At 37.8% G+C, this 19,256-nt stretch overlaps 1 protein-coding gene across 4 annotated transcripts in view; it reads left to right on the top strand.

Annotated features, from left to right (window-relative positions):
- TMLHE (trimethyllysine hydroxylase, epsilon) overlaps positions 1-19,256 on the top strand; it is a 427,780-nt gene that overhangs the window by 70,167 nt on the left and 338,357 nt on the right. The window contains exon 1 of one of the 4 annotated variants that reach the window (XM_053699430.1): positions 18,086-18,105. The exons of the other annotated variants lie outside the window; for them this stretch is intronic. The gene's annotated coding sequence lies outside the window, so the exon portion shown is untranslated. Of the gene's footprint in view, positions 1-18,085; positions 18,106-19,256 lie in introns of those variants that run through there. 4 annotated transcript variants of the gene reach the window in all.

Here is a 19,256-nt window from a genome sequence, read left to right as displayed (position 1 = left end):
AGCCAATCCGAATGGAAGAGCCACAAACTGGTAATGCCTGTCTAGGAAGGCAAACCTTAGGTACCGATAATGATCTTTGTGAATCGGTATGTGAAGGTAAGCATCTTTTAAATCTACAGTGGTCATGTATTGACCCTCTTGGATCATAGGTAAAATTGTCCGAATAGTCTCCATCTTGAACGATGGAACTCTTAGGAATTTGTTTAGGATCTTTAAGTCCAGGATTGGTCTGAAAGTTCCCTCTTTTTTGGGAACCACAAACAGATTTGAGTAAAACCCCTGTCCCTGTTCCGATCGTGGAACTGGATGGATTACTCCCATTAACAAGAGCTCTTGTACGCAGCGTAGAAACGCCTCTTTCTTTGTCTGGATTGTTGACAATCTTGACAGATGAAATCTCTCTCTTGGAGGAGAGTATTTGAAGTCCAGAAGGTATCCCTGAGATATTATCTCTAGCGCCCAGGGATCCTGAACATCTCTTGCCCAAGCCTGGGCGAAGAGAGAAAGTCTGCCCCCCACTAGATCCGATCCCGGATCGGGGGCCCTCAATTCATGCTGTTTTAGGGGCAGCAGCAGGTTTCCTAGTCTGCTTGCTCTTGTTCCAGGACTGGTTAGGTTTCCAGCCTTGTCTGTAGCGAGCAACAGCTCCTTCCTGTTTTGGTGCAGAGGAAGTTGATGCTGCTCCTGCTTTGAAATTACGAAAGGAACGAAAATTAGACTGTCTAGTCTTGGCTTTGGCTTTGTCCTGAGGCAGGGCATGGCCTTTACCTCCTGTAATGTCAGCGATAATCTCTTTCAACCCGGGCCCGAATAAGGTCTGCCCTTTGAAAGGTATATTAAGCAATTTAGACTTAGAAGTAACATCAGCTGACCAGGATTTTAGCCACAGCGCCCTGCGTGCCTGAATGGCGAATCCTGAATTCTTCGCCGTAAGTTTAGTAAGATGTACTACGGCCTCCGAAATGAATGAATTAGCTAGTTTAAGGACTCTAAGCCTGTCCGTAATGTCGTCCAGAGTAGCTGAACCAATGTTCTCTTCCAGAGACTCAATCCAGAATGCCGCTGCAGCCGTGATCGGCGCAATGCATGCAAGGGGTTGCAATATAAAACCTTGTTGAACAAACATTTTCTTAAGGTAACCCTCTAACTTTTTATCCATTGGATCTGAAAAAGCACAGCTATCCTCCACCGGGATAGTGGTACGCTTAGCTAAGGTAGAAACTGCTCCCTCCACCTTAGGGACCGTTTGCCATAAGTCCCTTGTGGTGGCGTCTATTGGAAACATTTTTCTAAATATCGGAGGGGGTGAGAACGGCACACCAGGTCTATCCCACTCCTTAGTAACAATTTCAGTAAGTCTCTTAGGTATAGGAAAAACCTCAGTACTCGTCGGTACCGCAAAATATTTATCCAACCTACACATTTTCTCTGGTATTGCAACTGTGTTACAATCATTCAGAGCCGCTAACACCTCCCCTAGTAATACACGGAGGTTTTCCAGTTTAAATTTAAAATTTGAAATATCTGAATCCAGTCTGTTTGGATCAGAACCGTCACCCACAGAATGAAGTTCTCCGTCCTCATGTTCTGCCACCTGTGACGCAGTGTCTGACATGGCCCTAATATTATCAGCGCACTCTGTTCTCACCCCAGAGTGATCACGCTTACCTCTTAGTTCTGGTAATTTAGCCAAAACCTCAGTCATAACAGTAGCCATATCCTGTAATGTGATTTGTAATGGCCGCCCAGATGTACTCGGCGCTACAATATCACGCACCTCCCTCTGAGCGGGAGATGTAGGTACTGACACGTGAGGCGAGTTAGTCGGCATAACTCTCCCCTCGTTGTTTGGTGAAATTTGTTCAATTTGTACAGATTGACTTTTATTTAAAGTAGCATCAATACAGTTAGTACATAAATTTCTATTGGGCTCCACTTTGGCATTGCAACAAATGACACAGGTATCATCCTCTGAATCAGACATGTTTAACACACTAGCAAATAAACTTGCAACTTGGAAATACAATTCAATTAGAATAATATTAAAATGTACTGTGCCTTTAAGAAGCACAGAAGATCTATGACAGTTGAAAATTAATAAATTGAAACAGTTATAGCCTCAATCCTTGTAAACAACACAACTTTAGCAAAGGTTTAATCCCATTAGCAAAGATAACAAATTCTGAAAGCAGGAAACAAATTACAGAATAAACGTTTTTTATCTCAGTCAAACTATAATTCTCACAGCTCTGCAGAGAGAAATTACCTCCCTCAAAATAAGTTTTGAAGACCCCTGAGCTCTGTAGAGATGAACCGGATCATGCAGGGAATACAATGAGTTGCTGACTGAAATATTTGATGCATAGAAAAAGCGCCAAAAAACGGCCCCTCCCCCTCACACACAGCAGTGAGGGAGAACAGAAACTGTCAGAAAAACAGATTAAGCAACTGCCAAGTGGAAAAATAGTGCCCAAACATTTATTCACACAGTACCTCAGCAAATGAAAACGATTTTACATTCCAGCAAAAACGTTAAACATAATCTCTAGTTATTAAACAGCTTTATGTATTTCTTACAGTGTAATTCTAGTGAAGTACCATTCCCCAGAATACTGAAGTGTAAAGTATACATACATGACATTATATCGGTATGGCAGGATTTTCTCATCAATTCCATTGTCAGAAAATAAAAACTGCTACATACCTCTATGCAGATTCATCTGCCCGCTGTCCCCTGATCTGAAGTTTACCTCACTCCTCAGATGGCCGAGAACAGCAATATGATCTTAACTACTCCGGCTAAAATCATAGCAAAACTCTGGTAGATTCTTCTTCAAACTCTGCCAGAGAGGTAATAACACACTCCGGTGCTATTTTAAAATAACAAACTTTTGATTGAAGATATAAAACTAAGTATAATCACCATAGTCCTCTCACACATCCTATCTAGTCGTTGGGTGCAAGAGAATGACTGGGAGTGACGTAGAGGGGAGGAGCTATATGCAGCTCTGCTGGGTGAATCCTCTTGCACTTCCTGTTGGGGAGGAGTAATATCCCAGAAGTAATGATGACCCGTGGACTGATCACACTTAACAGAAGAAATCCCCCTAAAATAGCTATAACTAAAAACAAACTAAAAACTACTTCCAAAACTATTCAGCTTTGATATTAATTAGTTTTTTGGGTTCATTGAGAACATGGTTGTTGTTCAATAATAAAATTAATCCTCAAAAATACAACTTGCCTAATAATTCTGCACTCCCTGTATATGGCCCATGAGTGGCCTATCAGTTTCTCTCTATATATATATAAATAAAAATAGAAGGTTCTACCACCAGATGGGACCCAACAGTGGTCCCCTAGTTATTATTTGCCTCCTATAGGCTTTAAGTGTTGAAAGGGTCCAAAAGTGGCCCTCACTATCAGCTAGGAGGTGTTTCTTATGTTGTACTAACAAATGGGAATATCATTAAGCAATGTGTTTCATTTTTACTGTCTACAGCATGTTATGGTGCTAACCATGTCTTATTGTATGTATTTTGGATTTGTGTACTAGTGTTTCACATTGAATTTCATTTGTTCTGTACTGCTTGGAGAACCTTAATAAAAATTATTTAAAAAAATTAAAAATGGGCCTAGAGCATTGTTACATAGTAACAACTGCTTGCAGATCACCTTCACAAGAGCTGACTACAACAGTGCGACTCTAGGCAGGGCCCTCTACCCATTTGATCCATATAATTGTTACCTTGTATACCACCTATGTTTATAGTGCTGCAGAATTTGTTGGTACTCTACAAATAACTGATAATAATAAGATTATGTAGTAATAAGGTTGGGTCATATAAATGTCCTAGCTGCACCACATGTAATGCTATGATTCGGGGAAACACTTTTTGACATTCACACACTAATAAGAAAATATACATTAAACACTGTATGACATGTACGACCACACATGTCCTTTACTTTCCGAGCTGTATTTATAGACTTTTTTACATTGGTAAGATGACAGATGACATCAGAAAGCAGATGGCGAATCATCATAGTGATATACGAACAGCACTGGCTTCAGGATAAAGTGACCAACCTGTTGCCAGACATTTTCTAGAAAGCAACCTCACCGTCAAGGATGTTAATAAACCATGTCCCACCTCTGAAGAAGTGAAGAGGGGTGATGACAGAGATAAGAAATTTCTCCAAATTAAAGCACATTTGATATTTAAATTGGGGACTCTGCATCCTAATGGTCTGAATTCACATATTGATTGGAAATATTACATATGATTATTCTATAAGTAACATATGGTGACCGTCTTTGTTTGTAGAGGGCTTATGTTTTTTACTTATATTCCAATAAGTTACATGTATGTTTTTCTGAATACACCTGTTTAGTTGTCCAATATGAGAGCTATTATTATTCCTATTAGTTATGTGCCCATGCTGTCTTTTGGGTATATATTTAAAATACAATATCATTTATTTTATTATTGTTTGTATAATGTTTTTATATTGTTCTCCTTATTCCTCATATGTACTAGTATAATGAACAAATAGGCTTATATACAACATGAAGTTTCCTAGATTAAAATGTTACATCTATATTTATGCACTTATAATTTGATGTTTTTACTAGTATGGTTAAATATCATCTTAGTATAGATAGTATAGAAATTATACCCATATCTCATTTGCACATTATTTGGAGATATTATATTTGCCTAGTTTGCCATAAGTTTGGTATGGCCCTTTAAGTATGAAAGTGAACTGTAACATGTAATATTTCTTGTCAGTATAACAAGTAATCCTGGCTAGCATAACATGGTAGTTGTGATGTTAACATAACACCCCCTCTGAGTCTTGGTGATAAACTATTTAGATTGTTTTAACAGTCTTAACTACTAACATATAATTATTAACTACTAACTACTAACAAAAATTATACTATTTTTTTTTTTACTTTAATAGTCAGTGCTATACCTGCTACATAGATTGCATTGATTATTTGTACTAGAGGTGCTGTAGCAAGGACACGCCCCCTTGAGTGTTTACAGACAGGTTGGTTGTTAGATGCTGCCTGTAAACAATCCGCTCACATCCATGCAATCTGGGGTCCGATCCGATATGCAGCGTCGCCCGCAAAAGCTGGCGACGACGAAATTTGCGCTGGTTTGGTATCACATATACGGCGTAACCTAGAAGTTACGCTCGTATATTTCTGCCTTCGCCCGTAGTTTTTTGGGCCATAGGCAGGTATACCAAACCAGCGCAGTTTGGTATCCAATATACAGCGTAAGGACTTACGTGGCAAAAATGGAGAAATCTTACTCCATTTTCACCTCGCTACAAAATGCAGCCGTAGTAAGCCTTACGCTGTCTATTGGAGCCCCGTAACTCCCTAAACTAGCTGCAAAATAAACCTACCTACCCCCTAAAGTGAGCCCCTACCCCGCCGCCATCTACCTTACCTACCCCCTAAAGTGAGCCCCTACCCCACCGCCATCTACCTTACCTACCCCCTAAAGTGAGCCCCTTACACCGCCGCCATCTATTTTATAAATATTAACCCCTAATTTAATCCCCCTACACCGCCGCCAGCTATATTAACTATATTAACCCTAATTATATTAGGGTTAATATAGTTAATATCGTTATTATATTATATATATATTAAGTATAATAACCCTATCTAACTCTAACATCCCTGACTAAATTCTTATTAAAATAGATCTAATTAATATTATTAATTAAAATATTCCTATTTAAATCTAAATACTTACCTATAAAATAAACCCAAGATAGCTACAATGTAATTAATAATTACATTGTAGCTATTTTAGGGTTTATATTTATTTTACAGGTAACTTGGCATTTATTTTAACTAGGTACAATAGCTATTAAATAGTTAATAACTATTTAATAGCTACCTAGTTAAAATAATTACCAATTTACCTGTAAAATAAATCCTAACCTGTTACAAATACACCTACACTATCAATAAATTAAATAAACTACAAATATCTAAACTAAAATTCAATAAAATAAACTAAATTACAAAAAAAAACCCACTAAATTACAAAAAATAAAAAAAAATTACAAGATTTTTAAGCTAATTACACCTATTCTAAGCCCCCTAATAAAATAATAAAGCCCCCCAAAATAAAAAAAATTTCCTACCCTATTCTAAATTTAAAAAGTTCACAGTTCTTTTACCTTACCAGCCCTTAAAAGGGCCTTTTGCGGGGCATGCCGCCAAAGAAAACAGCTCTTTTGCCTGTAAAAAAAAAAACACAATACCACCCCCCAACATTACAACCCACCACCCACATACCCCTATTCTAAACCCACCCAAACCCCCCTTAAAAAAACCTAACACTAACCCCCAGAAGATCTCCCTACCTTGTCTTCACCCAGCCGGGCAGAACTCTTCATCCGATCCGGGTGATGTCCAATCAAGCGGCAGTGAAGTCTTCTTCCACACGGCGATGTCTTCAAGCAAAGCGGCATCTTCAATCTTCTTTCTTCGCTCCTCCGCCGCGGGGCATCCATCCTGCACGAAGACTGAACTAGGAATGAGGTACCTTTAAATGACGTCATCCAAGATGGTGTCCGTTGAATTCCGATTGGCTGATAGGATTCTATCAGCCAATCGGAATTAAGGTAGAAAAATCTGATTGGCTGATTGAATCAGCCAATCAGATTCAAGTTCAATCCGATTGACTGTTTACCCTCTATACATACATATCTATCATCTATCTATCTATGTGTATGTATGGCTATATACAGATATATATTTATATATATATATATATATATTATTTATTATTATCAGGTATTTGTAAAGCACCAACAGATTGCACAGCGCTGTATATATATATAGAAATATATCTATTTAAAAATACTTAAAACATATTCCCCTGTATGAAGAATATTGGAAAGTGAAATATTTACAGTACATACACAGTTAAACACATTATTAAATAATATTGCATAAATATGATTTTTTCATATACATACACACACATACATATAAATCTATGTATTTTTACTGTACATATTTATCATTCCAATGTTCACTTACAGAAAAATGTCCTTTTTATTGTAAATACATACACTATTTCTATACAGTATATATCTGTAAATAACTATACCTGTATATCTATTCCTATATGAATTTTACATGAACATTACCAGATATATTATAAACAAGAGTTAAAGGGACACTAGGGGTCAAAAGGGTGGCTACAGGTAACCCTTAGGGGGCGCTATGAGGTGGATGAAGATAAACAGCAGGTATGACCAATTATAAATGGAATACAGCCTCAAAATACTCCTTAATAAGAAAATTAAAATGCAAAGGAACAACAGACCGTTTACCTGCGCTACTGGTAGAAATCCAAATGCAGTATAGAATTCCAAAAGCACAATCTAATAATGAGTAAAGCGAATATTGTGGGTAAGGAGAATATTTCTACATAAACAGAGTGATATAAAAAGCGAAACTCCGCTCACACATCTACAACAAAGTGTCCAACATAAAATATATTGTTGGTAGTAGATGCCGAAACCGCAATGTACTCACAGGAAATACTCTCAATCCTACGAGGTAAGTAAATCGCAGTGTATAAGAGAGGAATCAATCGCCACAGGGATTTTTCAGATCTGCAGTCTGTGTATCTTCAGTACAGGGTTCTTTAGAAGTGCGCCCAGTTGATTCAGAATGAAGATATTCTCCAGAGGGGACACTGGCTGAGATCCCTTTGTCATGCAGTCTAATTTACAAATGAAGCACAGCAGCATCTCTTCTGTAGCATGCAATGTTTGCTTCTGAAGTCTGTAGTTCATCACTCAGGAACGCTCTGAGACATAGGAGTTGGCATGCCTGCCATCATGCTCCTTGGGAGGTATCCTATTTAAATAAGTAAATTACTTCAGTCTGCTAGTGTTCTGGGATATGTAGAATGGTAATTCTTACTTGGGTCAGAACCTCCAGCACAACCTTTTCGCGCACATAACAGGAAGCTCAGCTAAACTGAAAGTTTTCTCAGTGTACGTCTGACCTCTGACATCAACATGGCATTTTCGTCCACACAACTGCCGCTCACAGGATATTTTATCATTTTCGGACCATTCTCTGTAAACCCTAGAGATGGTTGTGCGTGGGAAGGTTGTGCTGGAGCTTCTGACCCAAATAAGAATTACCATTCTAAATATCCTAGAACACTAGCAGACTGAAGTAATTTGCTTATTTAAATAGGATAGAACCCAAGGAGAATGATAGCAGGAATGCCAACTCCTGGATACTTTGGTTGCGGTTTTGGCATCTACTACAACAATATATTCTATGTTGGACACTTTGTTGTAGATGTGTGAGCGTAGTATCGCTTTTAATATCACTCTGCTTATGTAGAAATATTCTCCTTACCCACAATATTCTCTTTACTCATTATTAGATTGTCTTTTTTTAATTCTATACTGCATTTGTATTTCTACCAGTAACACAGGTAAACGATCTGTTGTTCCTTTGCATTTTAAATTACCAGATATATAAATATATAGACATATATTTTATAATAAATTTTTTTTTTTTTTTACGTGACTTCATCTCCCATAGGAAAAAAAAATAACACACATACTTGCAATATAATCCGGCCATGTTTATTCAAGAGCGCTAAACCACACATGAAATATAATATTTCAAATTACAATGTTCTTCACATAGAAGAATATATTCCATTATTCTTAAATACCTATTTCTATAAATACACTCACCGGCCACTTTATTAGGTAAACCTTGCTAGTACCTGGTTGGACCCCTCTTTTGCCTTCAGAACTGCCTTAATTCTTTGTGGCATATATTCAACAAGGTGTTGGAAACATTCCTCAGAGATTTTGGTCCATATTTACATGATAGTATCACGCAGTTGCTGCAGATTTGTCGGCTGCACATCCATGATGTGAATCTCCTGTTCCACTGCATCCCAAAGGTGCTCTATTGGCTTGAGATCTGGTAACTGTTGATGCCAATGAAGTACAGTGAACTCATTGTCATGTTCAAGAAACCAGTTTGAGATGATTTGAGCTTTGTGACATGGTGCATTATCCTGCTGGAAGTAGCCATCTGAAGATGGGTGCACTGTAGTCATAAAGGGATGGACATAGTCAGCAACAATACATAGGTAGGTCGTGGCATTTAAACGATGCTCAATTGGTACTAAGGGGCCCAAAGTGTGCCAAGAAAATATCCCCCACACCATTACACCAACACCAGCCTGAATCGTTAATACAAGGCAGGATGGATCCATGCTTTCATGTTTTTTATGCCAAATTCTGACCCTACCATCTGAATAGTGCAGCTGAAATCGAGACTCTTCAGACCAGGCAACGTTTTTCCAATCTTCTATTGTCCAATTTTGGTGAGCATGTGCGAATTGTAGCCTCAGTTTCCTGTTCTTAGCTGACAGGAGTGGCACCCGGTGTGGTCTTCTGCTGCTGTAGCCCATCTGCTTCAAGGTTCAACATGTTGTGCATTCAGAGATGGTATTCTGCATACCTTGGTTGTAACCAATGTATGACACAAAAAAGTGGAGAAAAAAAAGCCAAATCTGACACATTCCACGCAAAACTCCAAAAATGGACTGGACAAAATGATTGGCTCAATTTAATATTCGGTACCACACCCATTGGAAAAAAATAACTGAAATCAATTGCTTCCTGTAACCATCAATGAGTTTCTTACACCTCTCTGCTGGAATTTTGGACCACTCTTCTTTAGCCAACTGCTCCAGGTTTCTCAGATTGGAAGGGTTCCTTTTCCCAACTGCTGTTTTGAGATCTCTCCACAGGTGCTCTATGGGATTGAGATCTGGCTTCATTGCTGGCCAGTTCAGTACTCTCCAGCGCTTTGTCTTAAACCATTTCTGGGTGCTTTTTGAAGTGTGCTTTGTTTGGGTCATTGTCCTGCTGACCTATAACCTCTGACGGAAACCCAACTTTCTGACACTGGGCCCTACATTGCACCACAGAATTCTTTGGTAGTCTTCAGATTTCATGATGCCATGCACACAGTCAAGACATCCAGTACCTGAAGCAGCAAGCAACCCTAAAACATTAGTGAACCTCCACCATGTTTGACTGTAGGGACTGTATTCTTTTCTTTAAAATCCTCATTTCTTTTTCTGAAAACAGTAGAATTATGGGCTTTACCAAAAAACTGTAATTTTGTGTCATCTGTCCACAGCACATTCTCCCAAAATGATATTGGCTTCCTCAAGTAAGTTTTAGCAAATATTAGCTAAAGTGCCATGGACTGTAAACTTCTTGACAATGTTACGCACAGTGGACACAGGAACATGAAGATCTCTGGAGATGGACTTGTAACCTTAAAGGGACAGTCTAGGCCAAAATAAACTTTCATGATTTAGATAGAGCATGTAATTTTAAACAATTTTCCAATTTACTTTTATCACCAATTTTGTTTTGTTTTCTTGGTATTCTTAGTTGAAAACTTAACCTAGGAGGTTCATATGCTAATTTCTTAGACCTTGAAGGCCACCTCTTTTCAGAATGCATTTTAACAGTTTTTCACCACTAGAGGGTGTTAGTTCACGTATTTTATATAGATAACACTGTGCTCGTGCACGTGAAGTTATCTGGGAGCAGGCACTGATTGGCTAAACTGCAAGTCTGTCAAAAGAACTGAAATAAAGGGGCAGTTTGCAGAGGCTTAGATACAAGATAATCACAGAGGTTAGAAGTATATTATTATAACTGTGTTGGTTATGCAAAACTGGGGAATGAGTAATAAAGGGATTATCAATCTTTTAAAACAATAAAAATTCTGGTGTAGACTGTCCCTTTAAGATTGTCCATGTTTTTCCACTATTTTTGTTCTCAAATCCTTAGACAATTCTTTGCTGCTCTTTCTCATCCCCATGCCATGACTGTATACATCTAATTAAAAATAAATGTCACTCTCTGGATTTAAAGTGAACTAAAGTGTTCCTTTATTCAAACAGCGAGATGTTTCGGAGAAACAATCCTCTTCCTCAGACAAAGTGAAGTAACGCCACCCACAAATGCGGAAAACCGCTAAACTGTTGTCATAGTAACAATGAAATCATATAATATGGTGCAAACATACACCTAGATTTAGAGTTTTGCATTAGAAGGGGTGCGTTAGCTACGCATGGTTTTTTCCCCCCGCACCTTTTAAACAACGCTGGTATTTAGAGTTCTCTGAAGGGCTGCGTTAGGCTCCAAAAAGGGAGCGTAGAGCATAACCGCCACTTTAACTCTAAATACCAGCGTTGCTCACGGACGCAGCCAGCTTCAAAAAACGTGCTCATGCACGATATCCCCATAGGAAACAATGGGGCAGTTTGAGCTGAAAAAAAACCTAACACCTGCAAAAAAAACAGCGTTCAGCTCCTAACGCAGTCCCATTGTTTCCTATGGGGAAAGACTTCCTAAGTCTGCACCTAACACCCTAACATGTACCCCGAGTCTAAACCCCCCTAACCTTACACTTATTAACCCCTAATCTGCCGCCCCCGCTATCGCTGACCCCTGCATTTTATTATTAACCCCTAATCTGCCGCTCCAAACACCGCCGCAACCTACATTATCCCTATGAACCCTTAACCTGCTGCCCCTAACATCGCCGACACCTACATAATATTTATTAACCCCTAATCTGCCCCCCCTCCAACTTCGCCGCTACCTAACTACACTTATTAACCCCTAATCTGCCGACCGGACCTCGACGCTACTCTAATAAATGTATTAACCCCTAAAGCTAAGTCTAACCCTAACACTAACACCCCCCTTAAGTTAAATTTAATTTAAATCTAACGAAATAAAATAAATCTTATTAAATAAATTAATCCTATTTAAAGCTATATACCTGTAAAATAAACCCTAATATAGCTACAATATAACGAATAATTATATTGTAGCTATTTTAGCATTTATATTTATTTTACAGGCAACTTTGTATTTATTTTAACTCGGTACAATAGCTATTAAATAGTTAATAACTATTTAATAGCTACCTAGTTAAAATAAGTACAAAATTACCTGTAAAATAAATCCTAACCTAAGTTACAATTAAACCTAACACTACACTATCAATAAATTAATTAACTAAACTATCTACAATTATCTACAATTAAATAAACTAAACTAAATTACAAAAAACCCCCACTAAATTACAAAAAATAAAAAAAGATTACAAGAATTTTAAACTAATTACACCTACTCTAAGCCCCCTAAAAAAATAACAAAGCCCCCCAAAATAAAAAAAATGCCCTACCCTATTCTAAAATTAAAAGTTAACAGCTCTTTTACCTTACCAGCCCTTAAAAGGGCCTTTTGCGGGGCATGCCCCAAAGAAAACAGCTCTTTTGCATTTAAAAAAAACATACAATACCCCCCCAACATTACAACCCACCACCCACATACCACTAATCTAACCCAAACAGCTCTTAAAAAACCTAACACTAAGCCCTTGAAGATCTCCCTACTTTATCTTCACCACACTGGGTATCACCGATCCGTCCAGAAGAGGGTCCGAAGTCTTCATCCTATCCAGCAAGAAGAGGACATCCGGACCGGTAGACATGTTCATCCAGGTGGCGTCTTCTATTTTCATCCATCCGGCACGGAGCGGGACCATCTGTTCCGATCAGCCAATAGAATGCGAGCTCAATCTGATTGGCTGATCCAATCAGCCAATCGGATTGAACTTGAATCTGATTGGCTGATTCAATCAGCCAATCAGATTTTTCCTACCTTAATTCCGATTGGCTGATAGAATCCTATCAGCCAATCGGAATTCGAGGGACGCCATCTTGGATGACGTCACTTAAAGGGACCTTCATTCGTCGGGAGTCGCCGGAAGAAGAGGATGGATCCGAGTCGGCTGCTTCAAGATGGTCCCGCTCCGCGCTGGATGGATGAAGATAGAAGACGCCGCCTGGATGAACATGTCTACCAGTCCGGATGTCCTCTTCTTGCCGGATAGGATTAAGACTTTGGACCCTCTTCTGGACCTCTTCTTACCGGATAGGATGAAGACTTCGGACCCTCTTCTGGACGGATCGGTGATACCCGACGTGGTGAAGATAAAGTAGGGAGATCTTCAGGGGCTTAGTGTTAGGTTTTTTAAGGAGTGTTTGGGTTAGATTAGGGGTATGTGGGTGGTGGGTTGTAATGTTGGGGGGTATTGTATGTTTTTTTTAAATGCAAAAGAGCTGTTTTCTTTGGGGCATGCCCCGCAAAAGGCACTTTTAAGGGCTGGTAAGGTAAAAGAGCTGTTAACTTTTTATTTTAGAATAGGGTAGGGCATTTTTTTATTTTGGGGGGCTTTGTTATTTTTTTAGGGGGCTTAGAGTATGTGTAATTAGTTTAAAATTCTTGTAATCTTTTTTTATTTTTTGTAATTTAGTGGGTTTTTTTTTTTGTAATTTAGTTTAGTTGATTTAAAGGGACAGTCTAGTATAAATTAAACTTCCATTATTCAGATAGGACTTTTAATTTTAATCAACTTTCCAATTTACTTTTATCATCAAATTTAGCTTTTTTCTCTTGGTATTCTTAGTTTAAACTAAACATAGGCAGACTCATATGCTAATGTCTAAGCCTTTGAAGGCTGCCTCTTATCACATGCTTTTTAAATCTCTTTTCAACACAAAGAGACAGAAAATACACATAGGCCATATAGATAACACTGTGTTCAGGCACAGGGGGTTATTTAAGATTTAGCACAACACAATGCTAAATTTAAGACAATAGATAATAAACAGTCACAGTCATGTGATCAGGGGGCTGGAAGAAGATTCCTAGATACAAGATAATCACAGAGGTAAAAAGTATAATATAACTGTGTTGGTTATGCAAAACTGGGGAATGGGTAATAAAGGGATTATCTATCTTTTAAAACAATAACAATTCTATGGTAGACTGTCCCTTTAATTGTAGATAATTGTAGATAGTTTAGTTAATTAATTTATTGATAGTGTAGTGTTAGGTTTAATTGTAACTTAGGTTAGGATTTATTTTACAGGTAATTTTGTACTTATTTTAACTAGGTAGCTATTAAATAGTTATTAACTATTTAATAGCTATTGTACCGAGTTAAAATAAATACAAAGTTGCCTGTAAAATAAATATAAATGCTAAAATAGCTACAATATAATTATTCGTTATATTGTAGCTATATTAGGGTTTATTTTACAGGTAAGTATTTAGCTTTAAATAGGATTAATTTATTTAATAAGATTTATTTTATTTCGTTAGATTTAAATTATATTTAACTTAGGGGGGTGTTAGGGTTAGACTTAGCTTTAGGGGTTAATACATTTATTAGAGTAGCGGCGAGGTCCGGTCGGCAGATTAGGGGTTAATAAGTGTAGTTAGGTAGCGGCGACATTGGGGGGGCAGATTAGGGGTTAATAAACATTATGTAAGTGTCGGCGATGTTAGGAGCAGCAGATTAGGGGTACATAGGGATAATGTAGGTTGCGGCAGTGTGCGGTCGGCAGATTAGGGGTTAAAAAATTTTATTAGAGTGGTGGCGATGTGGGGGGTCCTCGGTTTAGGGGTACATAGGTAGTTTATTGGTGTTAGTGTACTTTAGAGCACAGTAGTTAAGAGCTTTATGAACCGGCGTTAGCCCATAAAGCTCTTAACTACTGAATTTTTTCTGTGGCTGGAGTCTTGTCGTTTGAGTTCTAACGCTCACTTCAGCCAAGACTCTAAATACCAGCGTTAGAAAGATCCTATTGAAAAGATAGGATACACAATTGACGTAAGGGGATCTGCGGTATGGAAAAGTCGCGGCTGGAAAGTGAGCGTTAGACCCTTTCCTGACTGACTCTAAATACCAGCGGGCGGCCAAAACCAGCGTTAGGACCCCTTAACGCTGGTTTGGATGGCTAACACAGAACTCTAAATCTAGGCGATAGTGTTAATATCTTAATGAATACATATATACCTTCAATATAACTTAATATACAGTGTGTAAAAATAAAAGGTAAATAATCTGGGCTCAAGGAAACAATCACATTGCAAAAAAACAAAAAATGTATCATGCCTCTATGTTAATTGCATGTTGTAGAAAGCTCTCTTATTATGCATAGGTGAATCAAACACATCAAAGGAACCATATAAGCTAAAATCAAACAAGGTAGCTAAAAATATGTGCAGATTGTTTGTTACACATCCCATATTTCTAACTACGTGCCTTTAAGAAAGCATGTCATCAGAGTTGTAACTAGTATATAACAGATATAGATACCTGTGGATGAAAATAAATGTATATAGCAGCACCAAAAAATAGAAACTCAAAAATGACTCACTGTTATCGTAAGCGTATATACCGTTACTTCAGAAGTGTTATGTAGTGAAAAAGTACAGCAAGGGCGCGATCCGATAAAGATCGTAGATTGCGGCGCAAGCGAGGGAACCCCCGCCGCCCGCAGTTTCAGCTCGCAACTCGAGCTATCCTATATACGGCGCCGTCAGAGGCAAAAGTGACGTAAGTCTGACAAACCAGCGATGTCCAGAAATCTGCGTAAGTACAAATTTCTGGAGTCGCCAGTGACTTACGGCACTTTAGAAACTGCCGGCGCCTACAAAATCTGACTACAATCAACTTGCCAGCATCAGCGCACCCTCTGAGGACCTGTTTACCCTCGCTACATGTATGTATAGATCAGCATATACATATAGAAATATTTATTTGGGAATAAATAGTACACGTTGGAATAGGAAATATTCCTAGTTTAGTGCACTTGAATAAACATGATCGCGTTAGTGTGCTAGTATGGGTGTTTTTTTCAGTTTTCACGCTCAATTGAAGTTTATGGGAAAAGTTAACGTGGTCGCAATATTTTTTTAGCGCGTCGGCTTTATGCTCACGCACCCACTTTTTACTTGTTATACGAGTGCAACTTAAGCGCGCAAAAGGCCATCGTCGAGTGTAGTTTACGTCCGAGCGGGAACACTAATTTGTGCTCCACACGTTATCTAGCCCAATATTTTGAAGAATTTTAAAGATCTTTTTAAATGTAATTTGTAAAATTGTGCACTAGGTGGCAACATAGAACATGAAAACATTCAAGGAGAAGAAAATGTTTCCCTGGAAAAAATTTATTATAAAATTCCAATATATAAAATAGTCCTAAAACTAGATTTATATATCTTAATACAGTTTTGAAAACTGCACTACTGGTGTGGATTGAAGACCCAGCAGCCATATCAGATGCCCTGCCTTTGCCTTTTATTCTTAAATGTTAGAATCAGTTCCCTGCATGCTGCATGGGATCCACTGATTACCATCTCATGTTCTCAGTCTCCTTAAAGGGTCAGTCTACAATAGAATTTGTATTGTTTTAAAAGATAAATAATCCCTTTATTACCCATTCCCAAGTTTTGCATAACCAACACAGTTATATTAAAGGGACACTGAATCCAAATTTTTTCTTTTGTGATTCAGATAGAGCATGAAATTTTAAGCAACTTTGTAATTTACTCCAATTATCAATTTTTCTTCGTTCTCTTTCTATCTTTATTTTAAAAAGAAGGCATCTAAGCTTTTATTTGTTTCAGACCTCTGGACAGCACTTTTTCATTGGTGGATGAATTTATCAACCAATCAGCAAGAACAACCCAGGTTGTTCAGCAAAAATGGGCCGGCATCTAAAGTTACATTCTTGCATTTCAAATAAAGATACCAGGAGAATTAAGAAAATGTGATAATAGGAGTAAATTAGAAAGTTGCTTAAAATTGCATTCTCTAGCTTAATCACGAAAAAGAAAAAAATTTGGGTTCAGTGTCCCTTTAATATACTTTTTACCTCTGTGATTACCTTATATCTAAGCATCTTCTATCAGCCCCCTGATCACGTGACTTTTTATTTATTTATTATCAATTTACTTGCATTTTAGCCAATTAGTGCTGTGTTGTGCTGACTCTTAAATAACTCCACAGGCGTGAACACATGAGCTAGCTGTCTCCTGTTGTCAAAAGCTAATAAAAAAGCATATGATAAGAGGCTGTCTTTAGTGGCTTAGAAACAGGCAGAAATTTAGAGGTTTAAATGTTATAAATGTATATATAACAATGTTGGTTGTGCAAATCTGAGGAATGGGTAGCAAATGCATTATCTATCTTTTTAAACAATAACAATTTTAGTATAGACTGTCCCCAGGGGCGAAACTACAGGGGGTGCAGAGGGTCGCAGGTTTTCCTAAAATTATGACATAACAAAAGCAATAAAATAATTTAAAAAAGAATCAAAGCATATCACTCCTATTGCTATCATATACTATAAATACTTGAAACCCTACTACATTTTGTTCCCTGTCATCATTTTCTATTTCCAGGTCTAGATTTTAATTTGTTATTGATGGGCCTCGTAGTCTTTTCAGTATGCCTTAAATCTCTATTTACCAATAAATATTTTTACATTGCGGTTCACTTTTTTTTCTTTTGTGTCCCCAATTTTTCATGTTCATTAAAACTAATTTTTCATTCAGCTTCAGATAAGTGCTGGAGAGGAACATCTATGTACACTTTATGCAATGGGGTGTCATACATAAGATCAGTTTTGCTACATTGTAAATTTGTTGCATAAATGGATATTGCTTTCCTATGGCAATAAGAGTCCACAACGTCATTCCAATTACTAGTGGGATATTCAACTCCTGGCCAGCAGGAGGAGGCAAAGAGCACCCTAGCAAACCTGTTAAGTGTAACTTCCCTTACCCATCATCCCCAGTCATTCTATTTGCCTCTGTCAATGGAGGATGTGCAAAGACGGTGTCAGAAGATATTTAATCCTTTTATGGGTACTTTTCCCTGCAAGCAAGGATTGGGGTCTAGCTGTGTCAACGTCAATCTCTTTAGTAAGAGTAGTGGTGGCTTTTAGCAGTTAGAAGGCGGTGAGGTGGTCTTTGCTTTACTTCTAACACTTTTACTACCCCTTTGCAGAAAGCCAGGGTTGATTACTCTGTTCTTTCTTTTACTACAGGTCCCTGACAGGGAGTGGAGTACCGGTCACACCTTAGTAGCTGTTATCTGCCCTGCAGCTGGATCCACAGGTAAGTGCTTTGCCTTCTAGGTACTGAAGGACAGCACTTTTGAGGTTAAGGGGCCTATTTATCAAAGCGTCAACTATGTTGCATTCGTCAGTGTCAATACGCTCGCCAGACATTGCTGCCGCTGTTCTGAATACGATACCCTTATTTATAAAAAAAGCCGTCAAAAGCACGTGCGTCAAGTATGGTGCGTAAGAGCATCTGAATGGTGTTAACTAACAGTCATCGATGTTGCAGTTATTCGGGTTTTTAACAACTTTATTTATACCATTTCATTACTGTCCATGAACAATCACATTTCTCTAAAGCTAATCTTTTATTTTATTATTAATGCTAGAATTTGTACATATACTGTATGTGTGTGTTATGTCAGAAATCTTTTGCAAACATATTTACATGTTCCTAAGTTCCTTTTTTTGTTCTAAACAATGCTGTCTGTCATATTGCTTTGCTTATTTATACCACTATATGTATGTATTGTAAATGTATTATTATTCTGAGTGAATATAACATGCAATCAGGGTATCATATGTATTTATTTTCAATCAATGGATATTTTAAGAGCTGGGCCAGTTTTCTCTCTGCACCTGTCTAACCCCTCCTGATTGCAATCTATTTTTAACCCCCCCCCCCCTCACAGGTGTTAAAAAATGGGCTGGCATATAAAATGACATTTCTTACTGAAAAAGAAAGTCAAGAGGAGGAAGAAATAAACTGAAAATATAATGTCAGTAAAGAGGTGATTTTAATTTCTGCTGTATCTGAATCATGACAGTTTAATGTTAGGTGGGCTATCCCTTTGAGCTATCAGTTTAAGATTATATTGAATCAAACATCAATTCGAATTTTAAAATCACTGTGTGTCCTAATGTCAGCATCAATGTTTATCTTTAATTCTAAATTCACTTTCAAGGTATCATACACAATGTAAGAATACACAATGTAACAAATGGCAGTTACAAGTTCTGATGAGTGATAAATGACACAAGTATCAAGCAATTTGATTAGTTAGTGATAGTTTATAATGTGTATTTGAATCAGATTGGCTGATGTCACAAATCATGTGATTATGCATATTCCAATCAAAAGTGGTGGAAAAATTCACTAGTGTGGGTTGTTTAGGAGATTGCTTCATAAATGGTGTGAAAAGTGTT

The sequence above is a fragment of the Bombina bombina genome, chromosome 1 (assembly GCF_027579735.1).
Source record: "Bombina bombina isolate aBomBom1 chromosome 1, aBomBom1.pri, whole genome shotgun sequence".
In the NCBI taxonomy this organism is placed as follows: domain Eukaryota; kingdom Metazoa; phylum Chordata; class Amphibia; order Anura; family Bombinatoridae; genus Bombina; species Bombina bombina.
The sequence above is the reverse complement of the archived record's forward strand: the minus strand, read 5'-3'. Positions and strand labels throughout refer to the sequence as shown.